The 27,675-nt window shown below is 53.7% G+C and overlaps 1 long non-coding RNA gene across 1 annotated transcript in view; it reads left to right on the forward strand.

Annotated features, from left to right (window-relative positions):
* The window catches only part of LOC143363349 (uncharacterized), a 92,374-nt gene that overhangs the window by 52,001 nt on the left and 12,698 nt on the right, over positions 1–27,675 (forward strand). The window lies entirely within an intron of this gene.

Consider the following 27,675-nt stretch of genomic DNA (forward strand, 5'->3'; position numbering starts at 1 on the left):
GGAATATCGTCGTTCGCGCAGGAGACGACAACGCGAGAACACTGTTGGAGAGCGAGGCGATCAACGTGCGGCAAGCCAGGTAGACGTCTTCTCGCCTGGGCCGCACAATATACGCCTTCTTCAGCAGCATCGAGGAGCGAATGGCAGCAGAGTGGATGAGGCCGAGTCACCACGTGACGCAGGTGCTCACTGGTCACGGCGACTTCAAGGCGCGTCTCTTCATGTATAGAGTTGCCGACAGCAGCGCCTGCGTCTGTGGAGACGAGGAGGACACGGTGAGCCATTTCCTCCTCGAGTGTCCACTGTTCGACCCGCAGAGAGGGGTTCTGCATGACAACATCCCTGCCGGCGAGTGGAGGTGGCCGGAGGCGGCACATCGCTTCGTGTCGTCTCCAGAGGCATTCTCTCTAGTCTGTAACCGTACATTCCTTTCTTTCGACTGCGTTGATTTGATTTCTCCCTGTCCCGACGACTCAAGGATTATTTATGCTAAGACACGGGGGCCGGTTACTAACCCCAATTCCCTACGCGTGTCAATTCGCGAAGGATATGGGTTCGTGCCTCCAGGCACTGGAAAGCGGCGAGGTTTGGACGAGAGAAATAAAGCTTGTAGACAAATTACTGGTAAAAGGGCAGTATATTCTTGGAAGAACTATTTCTATTTTGACGAGCAATCTCTTCGGTATGCTCGGAGATGAGCTATTTGTTTACAGGACGACCCGTGATCTCTCCCGACGTACGGGGCAATAAATTCCTTTATAATGACGCGCTGAATACCGCGTATCGGTAATCCGTACCGAATTCTCGTAACACGTAAACACGCAATGTATACCGTGTTACGACGCACGCAGTTCGCTCGCTTAGCCTCTACACCTGGTTTTTCAATGAACGATTTTAACGATTTAAATGTGTATCGCGCCTCGCGATATGCGAATTCGTGACCTGTCTAACCAACCATGCACCCGGCCGCGAATGCGTACGAGTAGTCCGGTTGGAGACACACACTAAAAACCCCTGGCACTCCACGCGACCGAGGAGTTTACTCTTCAGCACGATACGTGGCCTCCGAGCAATCTCCGTATCGGTAGCGGCAGAATGACAAGAATTGTGCACAGTCCGCTCGCTCTAATCCGACCCGTGTGCCTGACGCAGTGACGGTTGAACGACTCGTTTCGACCTCGTAACCGATCGAAGGCGATCCTGTCAGACAACCCAAGTATTTGGCCGAATTCTCGTACAAATGGCCCAAGTGGAGACACACACTAAAAACCCCTGGCACTCCACGCAACTAAGAAGTTTACTCTTCAGCACGATACGTGGCCTCCGAGCAATCTCCGTGTAAGTAGCGGCAGAATGACAAGGATTGTGTTGGGTTCGGTCGTATCGAATCGATCCGAAGGGAAATTGTGAGTTCGTTCGAACAATCCGTATGCGTACTACGCACTGCACGATTGTGGACTTGTCAGACCGTCCATACACTCGTCCGAATACTCGTACGAGTGGTATGGATAGAGACGCACACCAAGCCGTAGGTCACGCCACGCTACCAAGGACTACGCTCTTCAGCACGATACGTGGCCTCCGAACGTATTCCTTGTTGATAGCGGCAGAATGATCACGGCCGTGCGAATCCTACCGAAGCAGTGATGGGCATTTCGAACGAGAACCACGAAATTTACGAAGACGAAGTGTCCACTCGGTACCTCGATTACGACGAAAGAGTTATAAATTTTGAATAACCCGTGATAATTCCACTGAGCACAAACTGCGTCTTAAGGGTCGGCAATGCCACAGCGCAGTTTGCACCTGTGACTCCTCGGTTTGAGGCGCTTACGCGTCGAGGATAGAATAGTCGGTTTGCCTGTTCTATCGGGTCGGTTTTGACCCCTCGATCGCGTACCGTGTTTCGCCGACGGGACACTTCGCGAGACGCGTGCGGCTAGAACCGCTTCCAGATGTAGAGTGATCTATCTGCGGCACATATCGAGTGGGGATCGATGCGTGCGCATTGCGACAAGTGTCGCGATATCTCGCGGTCCTTTTCTCCGTCAGGACTCGCGGGTTACGTCATGGAGCGTTATGGTGGGGTCGACATCGACGTTCGATATATGGGGTGTATCAATATGTAACCTGTACGGTTACAAGTCGTCGCCTACTGTCGCGAAGCCCTATGGCTAAAGGGATTCATCGGCTACTAGGAAATAGCCAGATAGGCATGTGAGCGCCTTAGACTAAGATAGACTTCTCGGAGTGTCCACCCGAGCTGTGTCGTAGCCCTCGGACATGACACGACAGCCCAGCAATACTTCGCTGGTAACTGTCGTGTCGGACCCCACTAATACAAGTATTACATTTCCAGGGCCAGGGTGTGCGTGCGAGCGGCACGCAGCGAGTTCGCCTTCCCGTGGTTCCTCGTGAGCGTAGGTGACTGGGCGAGGAGCTATCCTCTCCCAGCCACCTGCGGCCAAAGAACTCTTCCACCGCATACGTCTCGGTGGCACTGCTGGATTTTTCTATTGCCCCTTCCTCTTGGTGGTGCAGCCGCGAGGAGTAGATACAAATTTATTGTAGCATATGCCTTAAAGGCGAGGGCGCACATCCGCGTCACCGTCGTGGTGGCCGAATTCACATTAAATGTCCCTATCCCCCCCCCCCAATGGAGCGCCACCTTGTCGTGGTGGGGGGGGGGGGCACTAAGCCCGAATGATCTCTGAAGATGTGCCGGCGGGGACTTCGGTCCCTGGCAGGTTCTACCTAGCCGAAGTGGTTTAGAGTGACGGGCCCGTCAGAGAGCGCACCCCTAGTGCCTCGAGCAGCCCAGCTGCTCGGGGCCCTATACCGTAAACCGGTGGTCATGTTTTACCGGAACGGGGGTCTTGCCTTAATCGGCTGGACAAATCCCTAACCCTAAGCTGAGGTGGGTACATCAGCCGCGAGCGTACCAACCTCTGGACACCTGGCTCCAGTTGGATATAGCCTTGCCTGGGTAGTAGGGGCTCTGCCCAGGTCAACATTATTTCCCGCCGTACTCGGGGGATTGGTATGGAGACTAACGGAAACAAAAAAACAAACAAAATAATAAAAGTAGAAGGAGGAAGAAGGGGAAAGGGCTTAATAACGGCTCTAAGAGGCAGAAGATGAATGGAGAGGAAAAAAAGGATGATGGGTCGGATAGAGAACAGTATGTTTAAATTTAAAATTAGTTTAAAATTTAGTGGACAGTGTGAGTGATTTGAGCGTGGGTGATAGTTTATCGGGAGGTTTAGGAAGAGAGGAAGAGGATAGTATGGCTTGTATGGGAATGATTGGTGAAAAATTAAGGAGATGTGTGTTAGCGGAAGCAAATCGTGTGTCTAAGAATGTTTGTGAACAGGTGTTGAATTGTGTGAGTGAATATGAAGAGTGTATGATGAAACTGATCTGCGAGAATGAGAGACTGAAGGGTAGGTTAGAAGCATGTGGGAAACGTGCGACTGTGTTGGATGAACCTCCTCGAACGTATGCGAGAGTGGCTGGTTTAGAGGTAAGGGAAGCGCGAAGAATGAGTTTGGATAGAGTGGAAGTAGTGAAAGATAAGAAGTATGCTATGGTTATTAGGCCCAAAGATGTTAATGTAAAGATGACTAGTGAGCAGGTAAAGGAAAAGGTAATGAAAGAAGTTAGTACGGTATTGGATGTAAGAGTGAGAGCTGTGAGAAGGATTAGGAGTGGGGGTGTGGCAATTGAGACGGTTAGTGAGAAGGAATTGCAGAAGATAAGAGGTTGTGCTAAATTTAATGATGTGGGCTTAAAAGTTGAATTGCCGAGGATAATTGGGCCGAAAATAATTCTATATGATGTGCCTAATGATATGAATGGTGAGGATTTTTTGAATGAGCTGTATGAAAAGAATCTGAGGGAATGTGTGAGTAGGAATGAATTTGCTGAGCGAGTAAAGATTATAAGGAGAATGAACAAGAAGGATGCGGATGTGGGAAATGTGATAGTTGAAATGAATGTGAAAATGAAAAACATGCTTATGGAACAAGGACGTGTGTATGTGAAATGGAGAGCATGCAAATTTAAAGAATTTGTGAGTGTAATGAGGTGCTTTAAGTGTAGCGGATTCGGACATATGGCGAGAGAATGCGAGGAGAAAGAAAATTTGTGTCAGAAATGCTGCGAGAGTGGACATGTGAGATTAAATTGTGTGAGGAATGACTTTGTATGTGGGAACTGCCGGATAAAAGGAAATAAGTGTGACCACTCGGTTATGTCGGATCAATGTCCGGAATATGTGCGTGTGATAGAGAGAGAGAAAATGAGAATTAGTGATGACTGAGTACGTCCTGAATATGATACAGTGTAATTGTCAGCGAGCGTATTCGGTTATGTGCTATTTAGGAGTTGCTATGAGTGAGAGGCGAGTGAGTGTGGCACTGCTACAGGAACCGTATGTAGCGGTGGATGGATGCGTGAAAGTATTACCTAGAGGTATGAGAGTGTTTGCATGTGATGAAGAAGCGGTGAAAGCAATTGTTATTGTGAATGATGTGCAAATTCAGTCTGTATGTGTGAGAGAATGTACGAATGAATATGGAGTATGTGTATGGTTGAAGGAGATTTTGGAGAAATATATGTGGTGTCCATGTACTGCAGGTGTGGCCAAGAGATTGAGCCTTACCTGGAGTACATGGACAAGGTGCGCGAATGTTTAAGAGGAAATAAAATATTGTTTGGGATGGACGCGAACGCGGTGTCCCCCTTGTGGTTTAGTAAGAGTGGCGGCCGCTCAAGGGAAAGTGAAATGCGTGGACGAAAATTAGAGGAATGGGTAATAGTGAATGGAATGGAGGTAGTGAATGAACCGAGTGAGTGGTACACTTTTTCGGGCCCGGTCGGACAGAGTGATATTGATGTGACTTTGGTGAATGATGGATCCTCTAGGTGCCAATTTGAATGGAATGTCGAATGCGAGTGAGGAATTAGTGATCATAATGTTATTAGTATGAAAGTGATGGGTGAAAGGGAATGTACGGAAGCGTTGGATACAGGGAGGAGATGGAGATGTAAGGATGTCGATTGGGACGGGTATATGAGTGATCTGAGGGCAAGTGCAGTAGCGAGTGAACAAAATAGGTTGAATGATATGAATGTGAATGATATAGTGGCAGAGGTGGTCTCATGGATCTATGAAGCTAATGATGGGAGATTGAAGAAATGTAAGAGAATGAATGTGAGATAGATTGTGTGGTGAACGAAAGAACTGGAGAGAATGAAGAAAGAAGTTAGGAGGAAGCGAAAGAGTGTACACAACGCTAAGCGTAGAGGTGAGAGTACGCATTAAAAAGAGTTGGAATATAGGAGATATCTAAGTGGGTATAAGAGAGAAATGTGCAGGGTGAAAGAAGAGAATTGGAAACAATTCGTGAGTAAGGAGAGTAAGATAGATCCATGGGGGTCGGTGTATAAGATCTGTAGAGGCAAGCGTGGAAATGAATGTTTGAACGCGATGAAGGTGGATGGCAGAATGACAACCACATGGCGCGAAAGTGCAAATGTGTTGCTGGATCGTCTCTTTCCCGCTACGGAAATGAATGAGGAGGAAGGCATAGTGGATAATGAGGATGATGTTGTAAATGACAGATGCTTCGAGTTACAGGAGGTGAAAGATGCGGTAAAGGATATGAAGTCGGGGAAAGCGCCAGGGTTGGATGTTGTGAATGCTGAAATGATGAAGAAAGTATGGAGTGCGATACCAGAATGGGTGAAAAAGGTGTATGATATGTGTTCGAAAACAAGTACATTTCCGAATGAATGGAAGAAAGCGTGAGTAATAGTGTTATTAAAATCTCCGGAAAAAGTTAAATCAGATCCTGGGTCATATAGGCCAATAAGTCTGCTGTCGGTGATGGGAAAAGTATTAGAATGTATGATGATTAGGAGATTAGAGAAAAAGACGGAAAGAAGGATGAATGAAGCGCAACATGGATTCAGGAAGGGCCAATCAACGGAGACTGCTTGGGCGAAAGTGAAAGAATACGTGGAACAGAGTGAATGTAAGTATGTTTTAGGTTTATTTGTAGACTTTAAAGGCGCATTTGATAATTTGGAGTGGCGTAGAGTAATTGATAAATTAAGAGAAGTTGAATGTGAAGAGGTTGGGTTATTGATGGTGTGACGTGGCAAAGTTGTCCACGTCCCTCAGATCTTAGATCGAAAGACCGGGCCGTCCTTTGGCAGCATCACCGCGATAACGGTGGTCGTGATCGATCTCCCTGGGAGCGTCCGAGATCCCAGATTGGATATTGACGCGGTTTGAATGCCGCGCCATTTGGCGCGACACGAAGTTGCAGGACCGTGGCCGGGTCCCGGGGGATCCGGATCCTTTTCCCTACTCCCAGGAACGCGGAAAACCCGGAGGGAAAACGTTCGGGGGACGGCTACGGAGGACGCCCTGCAGGAAGTCAACGAGGAGGACACCGAGCCCGGGCCTACCAACCCGGAGGCGCCGCCGAGGAATTACGGGTCTGAGGCGTACATCCTCTCGACCTCGTCGCCGCCTCGTCCCGAAAAGCTACACGCACCCGTCGAGGGAATGGCACGCTGTCTGTCTCCAAGGGAAGCGGCCAATCAACGCGTGTCACCAGGAAAGCGTTAGCCGATAGATCCGTAGCCGAGGGCCCCGTACCGCCGGACGCGGCCCTGACGCGCGAAAGCTAGCGATAGGTTCGAGCGTCGCGCGGGAGCAGGGAAAAGTAGGATAGTGGGGGACGCCTCGCTTCCGCGTTGGCGAGTCTTCGCGAAGTAGGTCACTGTGCTGCCGAAACGAGTCCGGGGTAGTCGCTTTACGAGTGCGTAAATCAGATAGTCATTTTTGAACATCGTCACTGCTGCCGAGACGTAGGGGTTGAAAGAGCTGCCGAATCCCTAGGAATTAAAGCCGCTGAGGAGTCCAGAGCTGCCGTAGAGGGAGACCGAAGCGACTAGGAGACCACGTACCGCGTGGTAAGTGCCGACCAGGTTTTTCCGCACCATTATGATTTTCGCGTTGGCTCGGTAGCGTTTTTGCGAATCGGCCGGACTTCGAGTCGAATTTCAGACGTGACCTCACTCGCCGTGAATCGCGATCGGGATAGAATCGAGAAGGGGGTGAGGCCGTCGGTCGGTGAACGGACGGGGGGCCCGTATCGTTACCGATTTTTGGCGAATCCAATCTGGGGACGTCCCACGGTGGGACGACGCGACGAAAACCGTATCGCCGTTTCCGGCTAATCCCGACGGCCACAGTCATTTCGAATTTGCTGCCGCGTATACCATCGGAACCCGGTCGCTTCTCGACCGGCTAATTGTCAAGAGAGGCTGCCGTACATCGCGCCCGCGATCGAGTTCGACACGTAGGAAAGCATACCCGGGTGCAAAAAGCGCGAGCGACCGTCTACCCGTCGTACAAACTTGTAAAATCGCGCGGGCTTCGATTACACCGCTGCCGGGCGATCCCGGCAGCCCCTTGTAAAGAACCGGGAAGAAATAAATGTTAACTCGAAGCCCCAAACTCGTGTACGCTTCTTTGTGAGAAACCTTTCCGCCGCGGGAAACGTCCCGCATCCCCTCCGCGTAGAATCCTGGCCCAGGCTGCCGCTATTCAGGCCCTCGCGCGGTTCTCGTAGGTTCGGCAGAATAATTAGGGTCTCGCGTTATCTTCGAAATTGTTCGTGTGACACTTGCGAGTGTCTGGCGCCCGTTTCGAGTCCCGAACCCGGTAAAGTCTTCCGTCGGGGAAAAAGTCGAACCTACGGGATACCGTTTGTCACCGGGCGAAACACGTTCCGCGCGGCCGAACGTGCCTAACCCGTCGTGGCCCCGGTTTTCTTCCGTCGGACGGGTCGGAAAACCCGGGCCCCGTGACAATGGACTATTTGAAGGATCGAGTGGTATGTATGACTGGAGTAAATGAGGTGGTATGGACGAGAGTAGAGTGTGGATGTCCGCAGGGTTCGATAAGTGGGCCATTCATATGGAACTTAATGATCGACGATCTGCTGTGGCAGTTGAGCTATGGAGGGTGTAAATGCGTAGCGTACGCGGATGATTTAATTCTTATTCTGGAAGGGCGTAGTCGTGTAGAATTGGAGAGAAAGGGAACAGAATGGATGAAAATAGTGAGTGAATGTTGAAAGAGAATGGGAGTGAGTGTATCTGAGAGTAAGAGTGTACTGATGGTAATGAAAGGAAACTTTGCTATATCTAGAAGCCCGAATGTGCGGATGGATAGGAGTGCCATTGAGAAGGGTGGAAAGTGTGAAATATCTGGGCGTGTGGATGAGTGAGAGATTGCGTTTTGAAGTGGATTTAGTACATTTACAAAACAATTAATTGAGGATTTTCAAGTAATAACTAACTAGAATTTGTTTCTCCGAAAATCAAAAATTTTCGTTATTTATTTTTGTACATTAGGTTACTATTTACACTATATACACGCTCAACTGAAAATCAAAGAAACGACAATTAAAGATAATTAATTTATCTTTCTTTTATCTGTACTCCTAACTTCTTTCTAACGGTTCTACTCTGAGTACTACTAACGGTCAGTTTTTCACACGTGCCCTATTTTATATCCCTCTTCTCTCTATCTCTTTCTAACGGTCGATCTTATAGATTCCCAATTGTTCTACATTCGCACTCGCGGGAGACTCGACACATTCGACTAAAGAAAGTACACTTTCTTTACATATTTAATTAGGAAGATTATTGGTGTGGTTGGGCAAATGAGTAGAGTGTTAATGGGGTATGAGGAAAAGAGGAATGAGAATAATATATAATGGGTTATTTGAAGCGTGTGTGATGTATGAAGCGAGTGTCTGGTATGATGATGTTGTGAAGTTTCAGTACGCAAGGGATTTGATAAATAGATGCCAACGGCTGGTCCTGTATGCTTGTTTGAATGTATGTAGAACTGTTTCAACGGATGCGATGCAGGTCCTTATGGAGAGCAGAAGAAGAGGGATGATGTGGCGCTGGATGAATGGAATGTGTATAGGACAGAATGAACTGGTGAATGATGGAGAAACGGATGGATTGGAAAGGAAAGAGGCTGAACAGTTTATGCGGGGAAAAATTTTTCAAGAATGGCAGAGGAGGTGGCATGGAAGCATGAAAGGGCGTGTTACGTATAATTTCACTACGAATGTAGGTTTTGCATGGAGGAATGTAGATTTTGAGCCTGGATTGTATGCATGTTTTCTTATGACTGGACATGGAAGTATAAATGATTTTTTGTGGAAGAGAGGATTGAGTGAAACTAGGATGTGTGGCTGTGGCGATGAGTATGAGGACTGGACGCATGTGTTGGCTAAGTGTGTTTGCTATGAGGACTTGCGAAACCTGAGTGAGTGTGGTGTGGGAGTGCGCGACGATGGAACTGTGGATGTGAGTGGGGTACTGGGAAGTAAGGCGACGTATGAATGTTTTTGTTTAATGGCGAAAAGTACGTTTACGAGACGTAGGGTGAGAATGAGTGAAAGAATGAATGATGGGTGATGCCTGGTGTGCAGAGGCGCAGGGACGACTCCTGCAGGCTAAAAGGCCGGCTGGGTACGGGCAACCGGATCCAGACGGCTGATTCCTGCATGGGCCTTTGGAGGGTAGCGTCTCCACGAAGCTGAAGCGTGGGCTTACCAGATCCGGGAGTGTAGGTCCCCAAACTGGTATGTAGACGACGCTACGAACGATCCTAACAGTGATCTAAACTGGTACCGCGGGGATCGGGTGCCCCTGGGGCTTATGCCCCAGCCCGGTCGTGGGTTGGCCATCGCGGGGGCAGTGTTCTGAAGCCAAATGTTGGCTAGGAACCCTTGGGGTTCCGGCGGGTGAGCTGCGTCCCAACAACTCGGGTACCGACCTGCTTAGTCGGTAGAGCGGGGAAAGGCGCTCGGCAGCACCGGTTGTCTGCTCTAGAGCCCTACAGCCTAGGAGCATACCGGTAGTTCCGTCCTTGCGACGGAACGCGCTGATTGGGCGTATTCCAATCCCATGCCCATGGGGGCCGGGTGGGTAGACCTTTTGGGCAGGAACCGCCCGTAAAATAAACATCAAGGACTGTCCCTATCTTTTTTTTTTTTTTTTTTTTTTTTTTTTTTTTTTCTTTGCGATAGCATGTATCGCGATGACAAACCACTAGGAAGCGTATTTACCGAGTTATTAGCGATCCGAGTGACACCCGGGCGTACTATATTCTGTTCTACCAGGTTCACGGGTAAATGGCGGTTGTAAATGATGCCGCGTAGTGTTAGGTAGTTTATCCCTGAACGTCTCTGCGCCATTCATTTTTGTATTAACAGTATTCTCACTGTCCGTATGTTTCAGTCTCTACCGACCGCCCGAAGTGAACGGACGTGCGCCGCTCCGCTCCGTGCCCAGGTATAAGACTACCTGCCCGCCGCCACCTTGTGCCGCACACCTGCCACGTACGCGACGCGTCCGAACGTGAATACGAATTCCTTTGTGAATCCTGTGCGAACTCAGTGCTTTCCTTCTAATATTTTTGCAAAATCGTGGACTTTTCTTATAAGCAATCGAGCAAAAATTAGAAATATTGCAGCCTCCTGCAACCGAGCGTCGAAAAATTCACCGCGAGTGAACGAAGTGACGCCCGCCGCGAACATAGAGTGAAACGTGAACTTTTATAAGAGATCGTGAGCTCAAATCTAGTGAAAATAAAGCAGCCTGCAGCCCGAGAGTGACAGCTGCCCCTCCTGATCACCGTGCAGCTGCAGTCAAACGCGCCATGAGCGCACCGCCGCCCACCAAAATGAGCGACAACGACGAGGACTTCATCTTCCCACGACCGGAGAGGAAGAAGAAAAAGAGGAAAAAGAAGCACGAGGATGCAGACCCCTCCAAACGGACGAGAGTCCAGAAAAAATCTGACGATGCTGACTCGTCGGACTGCCCCAGCACGGCAACTGACGCCTGCAGCAAAGTCAGCGGCCCCAGCACAATGAAGCTCAAAAATGTAAGTAAAGTGCATGACACCCCTGCTCCCAACAATACCCAAGTGCCGAAAAGACCTTCGACATCCAACTGCGTCCGTGAAGCTTCTAACCTCGCGGCAGAAATCCTGAACTTCTGCCTCGAAGAAAGGAACAAAATCGGCAAAATACAGATCACCGCAATAATGGAACGCGTCTCAGATCTGAATCGCATCGTCGCGAGTCTGGCCCTTGAGAATAATTTCTTGGCCGGTTCCCTTGAGACTTACCAAACGCTTCAAACGCGCAGTGCCCAGAATCCCCGCGTTCCTCCCCCCACCCCCGCGAACGCTGCCTCTTCTGCCCCCGTTACTTCCTACGCCAGCATTGCTGGCAAAAATTCCCAAGTGAAGCGGCGTACCGACGCCACTAGCTTGGAAATTTCCAACAACTTGGGAATTCCCACCGGCTTGGGAAATTCCCAGGAACCGCGTACCTCTCCCCGCGTGAATGCGGTCCCCGCCCCTCCGCAACCGCTGCTAGCGCCTAACGGCGTAATCCCTCTACCCAAGCCCCGACTCGCGCAGCAGGTCATAACTGCTGCAAAGTCCATGCCGCCCAAGCACCAGGTCATCGTGACCCCCATAAATCCCGTTGCCGGAGACTCCACAGCCGTTAAGCGGCTTATCTTCAACAACGTGGATCTACGAAAAGCCCAGGTTGGGATTAGCTCGGTTCGCCCCACCCGGGATGGTGGTTTTATTATCGAGACCCCCAATGCTAAAGACCTCAAATTATTCACCGAGAATGACGGTCTCCGTAAAGCCGGTTTCAATATCGCGTCCCCCAAATCCGAGCTCCCCAGGATTATCGTTTACGATATCCCTAAAGAGCTCGAAGCTGATGAAATCGCGGAACATATCCGGGCCCAGAATATTCACTCCTCCCCTATCACCGACAAAGCCACGTTGCGTCCCCTCTTCAAGGTAGGACGCAAAGATAAAGAAGGAAACGACTGGGTAGTCGAAGTATCCAGTTGTATCCGCGAAACCCTCCTCCCCAAAGAGAAAATATATGTCTCCTACTCTAACTGCCGAGTGGCTGACTATCTGGTCGCCACTCGTTGCTTCAAATGCCAAAAATATGGCCACGTAGATAAAAATTGTAAAAGCACAGAAATAGTGTGCGCCTTCTGCGCCAAAACCGGGCACTCCACAAAGGAATGCCCCAACAAAGAAACCAGTCCCTCCTGCGCGAACTGCCGAGCCCGTAAGCTCCCCCATAACCACTCGGCAGGTAATAAAAACTGTCCCTCGCGTTCGGCCGCCTTAATACAAAAGGCAACCCGGATAAACTATTCATGAATAGTTATTCCCTCCGTTCCGGTCCGCGTCCCCCACCCGTAACCCCAACCCAACCATCAACCGCTCCGACAGACACGCACACTGCAGAGTGCATCCAGTGCATCCCATTATTAAAAATTGCGCAGATTAACATGCGGCGATCCCGGATAGTGGCATCTGAGATGTCTCACATGCTTAACTCCGGAGAAGTTGACGTTATTCTAGCGCAAGAACCATACAATATCGGTGGAACAATCACGGGATTTGGTCCTCAGAATATCGCGATTATCGGTGCCCCGCGTGGCGGAGGTTCCCAAGCCGCGATAATCACTAAGGGCTCCACCTTCACAATTCTCAAGCTCGCACATCTCTCCGACTCGCATACCGTCGCCGCTGAAATCTCAGGTCCCTTCGGACACCTCTACCTCGTCAGTAGTTATTTTCAATACTCTGACTCCATAGAAACCGGAATCGCGACTGTTCAGAAAGTCCTTGATGCCTTGCACGATAAGCCAATAATCCTGGCCATCGATACTAACGCTAGGTCCCCTCTGTGGGATGATCTGCCCTGGTTCATCCCGAAAAATAGTACCCACAGGTCAAATATCCGTGGCCGTGCCTTCGAACTCTTCATCTCCCAAAACAACCTGAAAATCATAAACACTCCCGGACAACCCCCCACCTTCCGTAATCACAAGGGTGAGTCTAACATAGACGTCACCCTTTTTTTTTTTTTTTTTTTTTTTTATCGTGAGGAAATGTTTTATACATACCCCGACTCCCTGGGGGAAGCCGGGGTTATGTGGGATTCTCCCCGGGGGCGAGCCCCCGGAGCCTACCCACTAAAACCTCACGCCCACCTAAGCTACACGGGAGGTGCCTGGATCACGCGAGTACTCAACAGGACACCCCCCAGCTATCATCATACCCCGGGGGAGGGGTTAACCTCCCCCATTGCCTACGCTATAAGACCCCGGGCGGAGGGACCCGCCCGGTGTCCCCATCCCTGGAGCCTTCGGATTGGGCTTCCCGAGCCCCAGCTCGGTCCACCCACAGCTCCCGGTGTCCTCGTGTCCCGCTCGGGGCCGGTGTCCCGAAGGAACCAGCCCCGGCCGAGACAAGAAGACGCCGCCACCGGAAGGAAGGGCCGTCGAGGCGCGATCCGGCACGCCCCGACCCTTCCTTTCCCCAAACCCTCCACGTATCCCCCTCCCCAATCGGGGAGGGACGGACCGACACCCCCTTACATCGGGAAAATAACCCGGGGGTGTCGGCCTATCACGGGGGCAGCTATGCTCCCCCCCGGGGGCCCGGGTCAGCTCACACCCCGGGCCCCCAAGTACACCGCCCCCAGTTGTGGGGGCGTAACAGGGCGCGGGGAAACTCCCCGCGCCAACCCCACCCCGCCCCCCACCACCGGGGGCACACGTTGACGCGGGGGAGACCCCCGCGCCCTCCCAACCCTCTCCGCCCCCCTCCTGGGGGGCACTCGTCGGCGCGGGGGTCGTCCCCGCGCCCACACCCTCCTCGCGGAGCCCGGGTCCCGCTCCCGGGCCCGCTCGGCGGCCTCCTTCTGCTTCATAACATCCTCGCAGAAGGAGGCCACCGCCTTCCACGACCCCACGCTGCCGACCATGTGGTCGACCACGGTCGGCAGCGCGAGGTCCCACCCTCCCACTGCGGCTCGCAGGACACGGCGCGGCCCGGCCCAAGCAGGGCACTCCTCCATGGTATGCCGCGCCGTGTCCACATCTTCGCCGCAGTGGTGGCACCGCGCAGTCGGCTCCCGCCCCATTCTATGCAGGTACTCTCCGAAGCAACCGTGGCCGGAGAGCACCTGCGTGAGGCGGAAGGTCAACCTTCCCCGCCTCCTGCACCATATATAAAATATGGGCAGGAGGGCCCGGACAATCGGACGTGTGGAGGGCGTTAGCATCGCCCTCCACTCCGATAAACTTTCCGTCCGGGCCTGGCGATTCTGGCCCTCGAGCTCCTCCTCCTCCTCGCGCGTGAGTTCCATCCCCGGCGGGCGGCGGAAGGAGCGGGCGACGTGGTATAACCTCGCCCGCTCCGCCGCCACCACAGTGAAGGGTGGAATCACGGCGAGGAGTCCCGCCGCCTCGGTGGAGATGGTGCGGTACCCCCGTATGACCCGCAAGGCCAGCCGCCGCCGCACTCTTTCAAAGAGCTTGCGGCTGGGCGTGCTGGCCTCGAGCGAGCGGTGCCACACGGGGGCCCCATACAGGGCTATAGACCGCACCACCTCCACATAGAGGCGGCGTACTTTCACATCCGGCCCCCCGACATTCGGCAGCAGCCGCGCCAATGCGGCTGCCGTCCTCTCTAGTCGGGGGGCGAGGAGCTCGAAGTGTCCATCAAATCGCCAGCGGCCGTCTATGATCAGGCCCAGGTACCTCATCCTGGGCCCGATCGCGACGGAGGTTTCAGCGACACGAATCCGGAGATCCTGACCACGGGGTAGCCGCCACACCCGAGGCGAATACAACCAAATCGCCTCGGTTTTTGTGGCGGCCACGGTCAGCCCCATTCTCCGGATTCGCCCGACCACGCAGTCCAGGGCGGCCTCTCCGAGGTGCCTGGTCCTCCTCCAATCCTCCCCCTCGGCATAAACCAGGGTGTCATCTGCATAGCAGATGACACCCGTATTCGGGGGGAGGACAACCCGCAGCACCGCGTCACATAGACGTCACCCTCAGAACCCCTGAAACCGAACACCTATCCTTCTCCTGGAAGGTCCTGGACGGTAGGACTTCCAGTGACCATAACGTAATCCTCATTGAAATATCCGGTCCACCCCCTGAGAATATCGCCTGCACCACTTCCATGCTCCCCGCCCAGGGCAGATTCGCATGCCACAGAGCCAACTGGGACAGATTCATCACAGAATACACACGACTTCTCCCCGAGAATGCCCCCACATTAGAATTCACGTGCCGCGAAGACGTCCAAAGGGCCATTACTCACCTGGAGAGCGTCATCTTGACTGCGTCAACGATGTCGATCCCCAGGAAAAAATGGTACCCCAGAGCCGTTCCCGGATGGACGGTCGAACTCACGCGATCAAAAAGAAACGCCTACCGCCTCCGACGTGCTTTCCAACGCGAGAAAGATCCGGCCCGTAAAGAAGAAAAACGCCGCGCATACTCGCAGGCCCACAAAATGTACAGAAGACTCTTCCGCAACTCCGCTAGGAGCGGCTGGAGGGAATTCGTCACACGAATGGGCCTCGTAAATCCCTGGTCTGTGCCATACAGAGCCGTCTTCGGGAAAAATATCCCCCCGCCGTTACTTTCATCAGTTCTCCTGAACGACCGCCATACCGACAATTGGAAAGAAAGCGCAAGCGCGCTACTTGCAGCCCTCAGCCCAGACGACTCAGATCCCGACAGTGAGTCGCACGCCATAACGCGCCGTAACTTCAACATCGCGATAGACACTAACGATGCCCCTGACTTCGATATCCATGAACTGGGTGTAATTATTAACAAACTCGGCAACAACCGCTCCCCGGGACCCGACGGTATCGAAGTACCCGCCCTAAAAAAGGCCTTCAGCCTATCGCCCAACGTGTTCCTAAAAATATTCAATGGTTGCCTGAAGTTCGGCCTCTTCTCATCAACATGGAAAACAGGCAAAATTAGGGCCATCCTCAAGGCCCCTGATAAACCTGAGACCATGCCCTCCTCTTATCGACCTATATGCCTTCTGCCCGTGCTCGGTAAGGTCATGGAGAAACTTATCGTGTGCAGCATCAGGGATACAATATATTCCCCAACATTTGCCTCCGAATCACAGTACGGTTTCAAGCACCGTTGCGGAACGGACGACGCACTCCATAGACTTCAGGAGATCGCACACTCCGTAAGAACAAAGCACGCGATCGCGCTCTCCTTCGACATCAAGGGCGCCTTCGACAACGTATGGTGGCCCGCCGTAACGGCTGAATTACGCAACCGCGGATGCCCCAAGAACATCTATAACGTAATCCTGGATTATTTCAAAGACCGACAAGTAATCCTTACATCCGAGTACACCACAGTCTCCAAAACCGTCACCAAAGGATGCCCGCAAGGGTCGGTATTCGGACCCTCCATTTGGAATATCCTCTTTGACACCCTACTACGCGAAATAACTACAATAGAGCGCACCCACACCGTGGCTTACGCCGATGACCTACTGGTCGTCGTCGAAGGGAACTCCCGAAGCTCCATAGAAGCGACGGCCAGGGTGGTTGCCGGCGTGATCCGGGGCTGGTGCCAACAATGCAAGCTCTCTCTATCCCCGCATAAAACCACGATGCTTCGCGTGAGCGGAACATTAAATCTCCTTAGACCTCCCGACATATCAATAGATAATACTCGGCTTCGCTTCGCGAAAAGCCTTAGATATCTGGGCGTGGTGTACGGACACTCGCTAACAGTGGCCGAACACGTAGCTCATATCACGGTCCATGCGAAAGCAAAGTATAATGCACTATCTGCCTTGACTGGATCCAAATGGGGATACGATTTCCGAGCCCGGACAATCCTTTACAAAGGCATCTTCCTCCCCATCATCACCTATGGTGCGGTTGGCTGGGCCCACAAGCTCAGGCAAGCGCACACTTCCTCTCTAATCAGTGCGCAGCGCGCCGCTCTCCTCAGAGTATGCGCTGCGTACCGCACAACCTCCACGGATGCACTCTGCATACTTGCCAATCAAATCCCCCTGGACCTGTACCTGACAGAGAAGCGCTACCGCTACTTTGTCAGGAAGGATAAGCCGTTCAGATACAGCGGAATAACATTCGACCCCGCCAACCACGATGACCTGAGGCAGCACCGAGCGGAAACCCTCAGCGCACTTCGTGCACACTCCACACAGACCTGGCAGAACAGATGGATCTCCTCGACCAAGGGAAGAGTCACCTTCGAGTTCTTCCCGAACTTGGCCGACAGATCCAAATGTGAAGCCCCGATTACGCATTACACGGCTCAGTTCCTCACTGGCCACGGCAACTTCCGTGCGAAGCTACACCAATTTGGTCTAGCAGATTCGCCGGAATGCGCCTGCGGTGAGGGACCTGAGACCTCCACCCACGTCCTTCTCCACTGTGAGCATCACGCCAGGGCGAGAGAGCCGTTAAAACTCGCCGTAAACGCTCTCGGCCTCCGATGGCCCCCACCCTCTCCAACCTTTGTCGGTAAAGAAATACACGCGCAGTTCGGAGCTTTCGCGCGCGAAGCGCTGCAGCGTCAAGAAATACAACGTAATTAGCCTCCACCCCTTGCCCCCCCCCACCCCCCGACGTGCTCCCCCCACGCAACGCCAGCCCCACTAACAAAAACTTTGCATGCCCCATTTCAGCAATTTGCATGAATTAGCTCCTACGGTTTTGCAGAACCAAAAGAGGGGTGGCTAGCGATACCGCGCCCCCGTCCCTCGACTTCTGGTCGCGGGTCGGGGGTTCGATGCGCAGCCTCCCCTCGAAATGGACCACCCGAGTCCAAAATTCGGTACCTCGGGGTTGGGGAGCCCGGTGGCCGGCGATTGGCCAACTAGGTTTCCGTCGGCCGCCCCCCAACAACGGCGTTGGCTTCGAGGTGGCAGTGGTGTCTGGCCCGGACAGTCAAGGGTACGAGTCGGCGTTTCTATTGCGGGGCGCCCGGCGCGATCGGATCCGTCCGGTCCCGTCGTGTGTCTTGGGATGAAGCGTCGGCTCAAAATCGGTCAGCTAGAAGACCGTACGCCACCAGTAGTGGGGTGCAACTGCAAAATGCACTCCAAACTGGTACTCAACCTAGGTTGAGGTGCGTTGATCGTGCATCAAAACGATCCCTATCCCTGCGTTCCGAACGCCTTTAGGAACAAAGGGGAGGCGTGTTGGCCAACAGGCTAAGGTACCGCCTTTGGAAGAAAACGTAGACACTGTCCGTATGTTTTTTGTGTATGCCCTTATGGGCAAAGCAGCGTAGCCGATGTTGCCATTGCGGTGACCGGCTTCGCACATTTGGCCGTATGTTTTTATACTGAATGCATGTCGGTTGCGGCGAGGACGCACACTCGACGCCGTCGCTACAGCGAACCTTCTTTTTCAAAGTAGCAGCGGCGTAGTGCTTTGAAATTCGTACGCATTGTCAAAGTAGCAGGGGCGTAGTGTTTTGAAAAAAAATTATAAAAAATTAATAAAAGAAACTGTTTGAGACTGGCGCGAGCGCCATATTGCCTCGCCGTTTGACACGAGCAGATGGCCACAGCGAATCACACCATGGCTAGCGCGACCCCGCCGAAACACGAGCAAACAGCTGCCGACGAGACTCGCGCGGGAAAGAAGCGAGACACGCGATTGGCCCCAACTCAGTCTCGAACCTTCTGGAACGTTCTCGAACGAACAGCTGGAACCACCGGTGCATGACGAACTTCCCGAAGGATCGAGACAATAAAAGCGAGAGAGACGGTCCTCTCGCCCTCTTTATCAGAAACCGCTCAGCTGTTCGTTACGTAATCGCCTCATCATATTTAAAACCACGTGGAGTTACATTAGCAGTTTATTGAATTCTTATAGTACATTTTCGCGACAACCATTGTATACGAGTGCGCAAATACAGTTTAATTTATTGTAGATCTGTGAAGCATAAATTACCTTCCATATCATCCATTCGTCTCACATTCAAATCCTTCCGTTGCATTCACTCTTTTCCATCGCTCCTTCAGGAAATCCTTTCAATCGCATTCTCACCTCATACATACACACAGGCATTTTCCCATACTCGGTCGACCAAGACCGCTCGTACACAGAAACAGTATATTTCTTTTATTATATATGCTATAATAATATAATAGCTATTACTATAGCTAGGGGCCTCGTCTAACCGACAAGACGAATCTCCAAGCATAGGGCTGAGTCTCAACAGATCGCAGCGTGGTAACTGCTGTGCCTAGTACAACACCCCGCCCGGTACCTAAGTCGTCTACAGAGGATTTTGAGTCTCGACGTCGAACTTGGAATACCCATGATCGACCGTTAGAATGCCGTGTCCGTCGTGTCGGAGAGATCCCGACGACGGGTACAAAGACGTCCGTACGGCAAAATGGGGCCAGTGCGATGACCGACCACGAGGACCATGCCACCTAGTAGTGTCACAATGTTTTGAGCCTTTCGACCCACACGAAACTCCTTAGGAAATATCGTTGTCTCCTTTGACTAGAGGCGTTTAGGCATAATCCCACGGATGGTAGCTTCGCATCACCGGAATCTCGACCGAGTGCGTGAACCAAATGACCGAGCCTGCGGTTCCTCTCGTACGGAGCAGGATTACTATCGCAACGACTAGTCATCAGTAGGGTAAAACTAACCTATCTCACGACGGTCTAAACCCAACTCACGTTCCCTGTTGGCGGGTGAACAATCCGACGCTTGGCGAATTCTGCTTCGCAATGATAGGAAGAGCCGACATCGAAGTATCAAAAAGCGACGTCGCTATGAACGCTTGGCCGCCACAAGACAATTATCCCTGTGGTACCTTTTCTGACATCTCTTGCTGAAAACTCTTCAAGCCAAAAGGATATATAGGCCGTGCTTTTGCAGACTCTATGCGTACTGAACATCGAGATCAAGCCAGCTTTGGCCCTTTTGCTCTATGCGAGATTTCTGTCCTCGCTGAGCTGGCCTTAGGACATCCGCGTTATTCTTTGACAGATGTACCGTCTCAGTCAAACTCCCCGCCTGGCAGTGTCCTCGAATCGGATCACGCGGGAGTATTGTCGGCGATCAGCCGTTAAGCTTCACACCCCTATTACACGCTTGGCTCTAGAACACCGTGACAACCGGGTCATAAGACCTAAGATAGGGACATTTAATGTGAATCCGGCCACCACGAGGGTGACGACAGATGTGCGACCTCGCCATTAAGGTATACGCTACAATAAATTTGTATTTACTCCTCGCGGCTGCACCACCAAGAGGAAGGGGCAATAGAAAAATCCAGCAGTGCCACCGAGACGTATGCGGTGGACGAGTTCTTTGGCCGCAGGTGGCTGGGAGAGGATAGCTCCTCGCCCAGTCACCTACGCTCACGGGGAACCACGGGAAGGCGAACCACACCCGACCCTTCCAGGCGATGGAATTTAAGGAGGGAAGGAGAGGAATGATTTGGAAAGGGGTAGCGGCGCGCCCGGCAGGATTGCCGGACGCGCCGAGCAGGTTTGGCAGAGGTTGGACACTACCTTGCCGTTTCACCCTACGAAGTAACAGTACGAGCCCGGGGGCCGGTAGCGCCTGCTGGTGTCGTAGGGTGTGCCTACTGTCGGTCGAGTGACCTCGGTAGGTCAAGCTGGCGAGAAATTTGTTTTCGCTATACACAATTATAAAACGCGTTTCTCGCCTAGTACCATAGCTCCGGGACTCGGTCATCGAGCAGGTCGCGAAGCCTCGGTCACCGGGTGTGACTCACGAAGGAGCTTCGGCCGCATAGTGACTCAGGAAGTCACAGGGCTATTAGCGTCCCAGCCGTCTTCGGGCAGCTTCGCCGGAGCACCGAACTCTCATAGCGGAAAGAGTCCTGGTCTCCAGGTGCCCTCTGGCTGAATACTTCAACAGTTGGGAACTATGGCGCCGGTCGCGATCGCGCACGGACATACCGACTTTGACGGCACTCTCGCAGGAGCACCCCTCGCTTCTCTTGCAACCTCTTCTGACTGGTTTAGTTTTCCGCAGGACTTTCGCACCAGTCACCAAAGAGGCCTTTTGCCGAAGGAGTGAGTCAATTGATTCACCGATGACGCGGACGTTGATCGTCATCGGGGACCCCAGTCTTCAATCACTGGTGCTCGATTGGCGAGGGGATGCCGCGGTGTCGTCTCCATTGGTACGCCCGCGCGCGAGCATGCACGGCGCTCTCGTAGGAGATCCCGTAGGCTTTTAGCAGAGCCCCATTAGTCACCCGAAGGTGACCAGGTCCTACCACGTGAAGGAGGGGTTGGTGCGCCAGGGTTTACCAAGATAAAAGTCCTTGACGCTTATAAGACCCAGTAGGCCAGAGGTAATCTCGTTAATCCATTCATGCGCGTCACTAATTAGATGACGAGGCATTTGGCTATTTTTTTTTATGGAAAAATGCTTTATGCACACCAGGTATGCGATCGTACCTGATAGTGTGGGACTTTCCCGTCCTGTTGGGTGTACCCACTAAAACTCCATCGTATTATGCCTGAGACTGCAGGCAATACAGTATTTGGAGTCTCCTTGCTTGCTTTCATCCAATTCCCTCTCGGTGTCTTCTACCAAACATGGTGGTCAGTTTGTTGAATTTCCAGAATGCACTTAGCCCTCCGATCAGGGCCGTGTTGAAAGGATCTTCAGTTCCTTCTTCCGTATTATACCCAGATCCAGAACGCTCTGCGCGGAGTGGCTGCTCCATATTCCACGACACGAGAGTGTTGCTGTTGTAAAAACAACATCTTTCACCACATAACGTGCTACGATTGCGTTCTTTAGTTGGGTGTAGTATTCCTACTTCTTCTTATGAGCCAGCTTCAGGTCAGTTTGCTCGCTTACCACTTGGGCGTCAACGACTATTGCCTATTCGCCGCGTTTAGCTATTAGATCTGGCTTCCGCAGCCCCTCTAGTGTTATGAAGCGTGGTTCTTCATCCACCCTTTCACACTTGTGATCTAATGCTGCTCTCATGATGTACGACGCGATGGCATTGTGACGCTCTATTCTGGCTGCATGTGTTCGATGGCAGCATTGCAGTATGTGGTTGAGCGTTTCAATTTCGTTGCAGCCAGCTCTGCAAGATCGGTCTGATGTTCGACCTCTCGATAATCTAGACCTTGATGGCAAGGCATTAATTCTAAACCTTATCATATTTACAAAATCTCTTCCAGTTACAAACCGGGAACCATCGGTTACCCAGTGCTGCTGTTGTGGCACCTTCCCTGAGTCTTTGAGCGCCATACCGTCACATGAAGAGTGAAGGAGTCTTGCCCATCTCTGCTCCAAATCGGCGGTGTTCTTGAATTCTTGTGGACCGTCACATAGCCTTCGTTTGGCCTTAGAGATTTCTTGGGATAGATAAGAGGAGGTTTGCTGTCTCCCGCGAGCCAAGTTTTCCAATCTATCCTTTCTTCTGAGAGGCATGAGCCATCTCATCGATGGTATGGAGAGTCCACCGTCTTTCCCTTTTCTATGCACATAAGCGTTTACTGTGTCATGCAGAAGCCCCACCCATTTCTTAACAGCCTTTCGCACTGTGCCATCTACTTTCTTAAGCTTACTTAAGGAGACATTTCCCAGGGTCATTAGGTGATATAATCCAGGCAGGACCATAGCCCTGAGAGCGAGAAGGCGTTGCTGAGGCTTCAGTGGAGCCTTAGAGAGTTTGTCTAGTGACATCTTGAGCGGGGATATGTCTTCGTTTCTTGAGCATCCATCAGGTGTAAACTGGACCCCCAAATATCTCCATTCGTCCTCTCTGCGTAGCGCTGGTAGCTTGTGTTGGAGACAGTCAAAAGTTATTTTTGCGTCTACCACAGACTTTTTACGTGTGGTACGTTCCTTAATGATACCGTGAAGGACTTAGTAGCGCTGATATTCAGTCCACACTGTGCCAGGTAATCAGTGACTTTATTGATTAGCAGTTGGAGCCCAGTAGGTGTTGACGCTAGTAGGATCATATCGTCCGCATATGCGAGCGTATTATAGTGGACTCCATCGATATCGACACCCACGTCGGATGGTAGAAGATCAAGGAGTTCATCAATAATCATACTGAATATTATAGGGGACAATGGGTCGCCCTGTTTAACTCCACATGTGGGGTGTATCGCGTCTGATTCCCAATTATCACACGCTAGCATTGTCGTACTCGCCTCGTAAGCCGTCATTATGTATTTTGCAACGAGACGTATGTGTCTCGTTGCGAACGAAGTCGTACCTTGGCCCGCACCAATCACCGTCTAGGACCAGCCGCGCGCCAATCCGCGAAACCGGCCCGGGCGCGGACCAATCGACGTGCGCCGAAGGCACGCGAACGAGCACACGAGGTCCGCGCTCGGGCTATAAAGATCGCGACGGAACCACCCGAGATCGGAGTTGGTCTGGAGCAGCTCTCGGGCGAACACCCGAGCCCAGATCCTCTCGCAGCCGCGCGGAATCGTGCTAGCCTCGGTATACTATCGGGCGAACACGCCGAAGCGCTGGGATCGGCCGAAGCGTACGTGGGTTTACGTCCCATACGTCGAGACCGAGACCGCGATCAGGTTCTGGTAGGCAGTCGATCGACGGCCTGCTCTTTTCAGAGCACCGTAGCTTCGACACTCCGGACCGTCATCCCCACCACGAACGCTTAACCTAAAAGTTACGAATGCAGTTTCGTAATGAGTGGTGAATTTTCTATAGACGGGGATCAGGAGACACGCCTATCAACCCAGTCTCGGGGCCTTGCCCGCATCATTCTCCCCATCGTCCGGTGGCAGCAGAGGGATGCGTTTATGCACCGGCCGGAGAAATTGCGACGTGGCAGTGCGAACTGTAGCGACTTGAACGGAAGCGTCTGGTCCCGGGTGCACGTATACGACGCGAGCGAGTGGCCATTGCGTGGGCGTTCAGCTTCTGATAAGCCATAGGACTCCGCCTGGATCCGCGTTTTGTCCTTGTGGCATTTGACTCGAGATTGAAACGAGTTCAAGTACTCCCGAGACCAGCGCTTCCGGAAATGTTGCAGTATTTGCTTGGCTAATTGCCACCGGGATAATCGAGATGCGGAAAGGTACGCGAGGCTGGGCTCAGGGATTGCCGTGAGGGGTTCCCCGATCAAGAAGTCTTCGGGGTCGTCAGCCAAAGGCAACGAGGGCCTTTTTTTTTTTTTATCGTGAGGAAATGTTTTATACATACCCCGACTCACTGGGGGAAGCCGGGGTTATGTGGGATTCTCCCCGGGGGCGAGCCCCCGGAGACTACCCACTAAAACCTCACGCCCACCTAAGCTACACGGGAGGTGCCTGGATCACGCGAGTACTCAACAGGACACCTCCCAGCTATCATCATGCCCCGGGGGAGGGGTTACCCTCCCCCACTGCCTACGCTATAAGACCCCGGGCGGAGGGACCCGCCCGGTGTCCCCATCCCTGGAGCCTTCGGATTGGGCTTCCCGAGCCCCAGCTCGGTCCACCCACAGCTCCCGGAGTCTTCGTGCCCCGCTCGGAGCCGGTATCCCGAAGGAACCAGCCCCGGCCGAGGCAGGAAGACGCCGCCACCGGAAGGAAGGGCCGTCGGAGGCGTGATCCGGCACGCCCCGACCCTTCCTTTCCCCAAACCACCACGTATCCCCCTCCCCAATCGGGGAGGGACGGACCGACACCCCCCTACACCGGGAAACTAACCCGGGGGGTGTCGGCCTATCACGGGGGGAGCTATGCTCCCCCCCGGGGGCCCGGGTCAGCTCACACCCCGAGCCCCCAAGTTCACCGCCCCCAGTTGTGGGGGCATAATTACCCTCCGCCCCCCACCACCGGGGGCACACGTTGGCGCGGGGGAGACCCCCGCGCCCTCCCTACCCTCTCCGCCCCCCTCCTGGGGGGCACACGTCGGCGCGGGGGTCGTCCCCGCGCCCACACCCTCCTCGCGGTTCCCGGGCCCGCTCGGCGGCCTCCTTCTGGGTCATTACTACCTCACAGAAGGAGGCCACCGCATTCCACGACCCCACGCTGCCGACCATGTGGTCGACCACGGTCGACAGCGCGAGGTCCCACCCGACCACTGCGGCTCTCAGGACACGGCGCGGCCCGGCCCAAGCAGGGCACTCCTCCAGAGTGTGCCGCGCCGTGTCGACATCTTCGCCGCAGTGGTGGCACTGCGTAGTCGGCTCCCGCCCCATTCTATGCAGGTACTCTCCGAAGCAACCGTGGCCGGAGAGCACCTGCGTGAGGCGGAAGGTCAACCTTCCCCGCCTCCTGCACCATATATGAAATATGGGCAGGAGGGCCCGGACAATCGGACGTGTGGAGGGCGTTAGCAGCGCCCTCCACTCCGATAAACTTTCCGTCCGGGCCTGGCGATTCTGGCCCTCGAGCTCCAACTCCTCCTCGCGCGTGAGTTCCACCCCCGGCGGGCGGCGGAAAGAGCGGGCGATGTGGTATAGCCTCGCGCGCTCCGCCGCCACCACAGTGAAGGGTGGAATCACGGCGAGGAGTCCCGCCGCCTCGGTGGAGATGGTGCGGTACCCCCGTATGACCCGCAAGGCCAGCCGCCGCCGCACTCTTTCAGAGAGCTTGCGGCTGGGCGTGCTGGCCTCGAGCGAGCGGTGCCATACGGGGGCCCCATACAGGGCTATAGACCGCACCACCTCCACATAGAGGCGGCGTACTTTCAAATCCGGCCCCCCGACATTCGGCAGCAGCCGCGCCAATGCGGCTGCCGTCCTCTCTAGTCGGGGGGTAAGGAGCTCGAAGTGTCCAGGCAACGAGGGCCTGGAATTGAGGCAAGCTTCGATACCGGTCAGGAGCGTGGTCAGCTCCTCGAAGTTCGGTAGCGGCTCGCCTATGATCCTGCGGAGGGGATGCTCGACGGGCTGGACGCCAGTCCCCCTAATTCCGCCGAAGTGTGGAGGCGGCGAAGGATGGATTCTCCAGGTGATGTCCTCTCTGGAGGTTGCTGCGAATGGGCCTCCCATCTGCGTCACGGGTTCTCGCAGAAGTGTCCGGAGTTCGTGATGAGCGCCTATGAAGTTCCGCCCGCCGTCGAGGTACAACTCAGCGCAACGGCCTCGCCGGGCTGTGAATTGCAGTAGAGCGCTCCGGAATGTGTCGGTGGACCCGTCGGGCGCAGCCTCCAGATGAGCAGCCTTCGTGGGGAGGCAGATGAAGGAAGCGATGTACCCCTTCGAGGTATGCTGACCACGTCCACGACCGGCTCGGAGCTGGATTGGTCCCGCGTAGTCAATTCCAGACCTGAAAAAGGGACGACATGGAGTTACTCTATGTAACGGGAGATTTCCCATTTTAGGTAGGGCCGTTTGTCCCTTCCAGCGTATACTAGCGGTACAATGTCGGATACAAGCATTGACCATAGGACGATCCTTCAGCTTCCAGCACTCCGGGCGCAGCGTGGCGGGCGTCCGTAGAGTCCCCCCATGGAGACATCGCTTGTGAGCAGCGTCGACCCGCACCCTTGCGCATTGTGAGTCGACTGGCAGCATGGCGGGATGCTTCCTGTCGTAGGCGAGGTTGGAAACCTGAAGGCGGCCTTCAACGAGCAGCACTCCGGCTAGATACTGGAACGGGCTGAAGTGGAACCCCCTGCCTTTGCCCTGGACGGGTTGGCTCTTCAGAGGAGCCCGAATCTCCGCAGCGACGTGTGCCGCCTGCTCCAGCAGCACGAGGGTGAGTTGACTCGCGTGTACGTCGGCGACTGTGAGTGTTGACTCTCCGTGTTGATTCCCAGGTATCCAACGTCGACACCAGGCCAGGACTCGAAGTATGCGAGTCAGGTTAGAGAACCGCTCGGTCAAGGGGTATGACGAGCCTTCTAACCTGCAACCCACGAAATGGACTGTCGGTTCCGTGACCTCGTCGCTAGCTTCCTGGTCCATTGCGGCAGGAGGGTGGCCTGATGAATAAGGCCACTCGGGTCCTCGCCCCCACAGTTCGACGCTTGGAAGCTTCGAGTTACATCCAGTAGGTCGAGCAACGAAATCCAGCAGGTCGAGCACTGGGTGGGCGTGCTCGACGAGTCGAGCCGACAGGAAGGCGATGCAGAGCTCCAGTCTGGACCGCGAGGCTCGTTTAAGAGTCGCCACCCTGGATTCGGTGACGATTGGTGATAGGATAGCCGATCCCTCGTCGTTGAGGGTGCGAGAGTACTCCCCGGCGTAGTAGGCACTCTCCGGTGCGTCTGCGCCTCCGTGGATATCGGGAGCCTGGTTGGGCCCGCTGAGTTCGAGCAATCGAGGAAGGCGAACTGGTTGCCGTGCAGGCAATTGCTGCTGGACCATCTGCTCGATAAGTTCCTCATGGTTGCGTAGAGGTGCATCCCAGTCGATCGGGAGGACCCACTGCGATGGCTTGAGAACCTTGGCGATGATCGTGAAGGGAACCAACAAGCCAAGCGGTTCGAAAAGTTGCGCCGTTCCGTTGAGCTCAGCTCGCTTGGCGCAGCCAGTGTTCCGGGTCGACGTGAACGCGGAGACCTGAAAGCAGTCAGAGGAAGGGAGACAGCGGATACCTAGCGCGCAGTGCGACGTAGGCGAGTCCCATTCGACGATTTCCTTCGGCTCGTCGTTGGAGGGTTCTTCCAGGAGTTCCCGAGCGTTGTCTGCCCACTTCCGAAGAGGAATTCCGCCCGCCATGAGGAGCTCTCGAAGTTCCTGCTGGTTCAGCCGAGC

The sequence above is a fragment of the Halictus rubicundus genome, unplaced genomic scaffold (genome assembly GCF_050948215.1).
Source record: "Halictus rubicundus isolate RS-2024b unplaced genomic scaffold, iyHalRubi1_principal scaffold0035, whole genome shotgun sequence".
In the NCBI taxonomy this organism is placed as follows: Eukaryota; Metazoa; Arthropoda; class Insecta; order Hymenoptera; family Halictidae; genus Halictus; species Halictus rubicundus.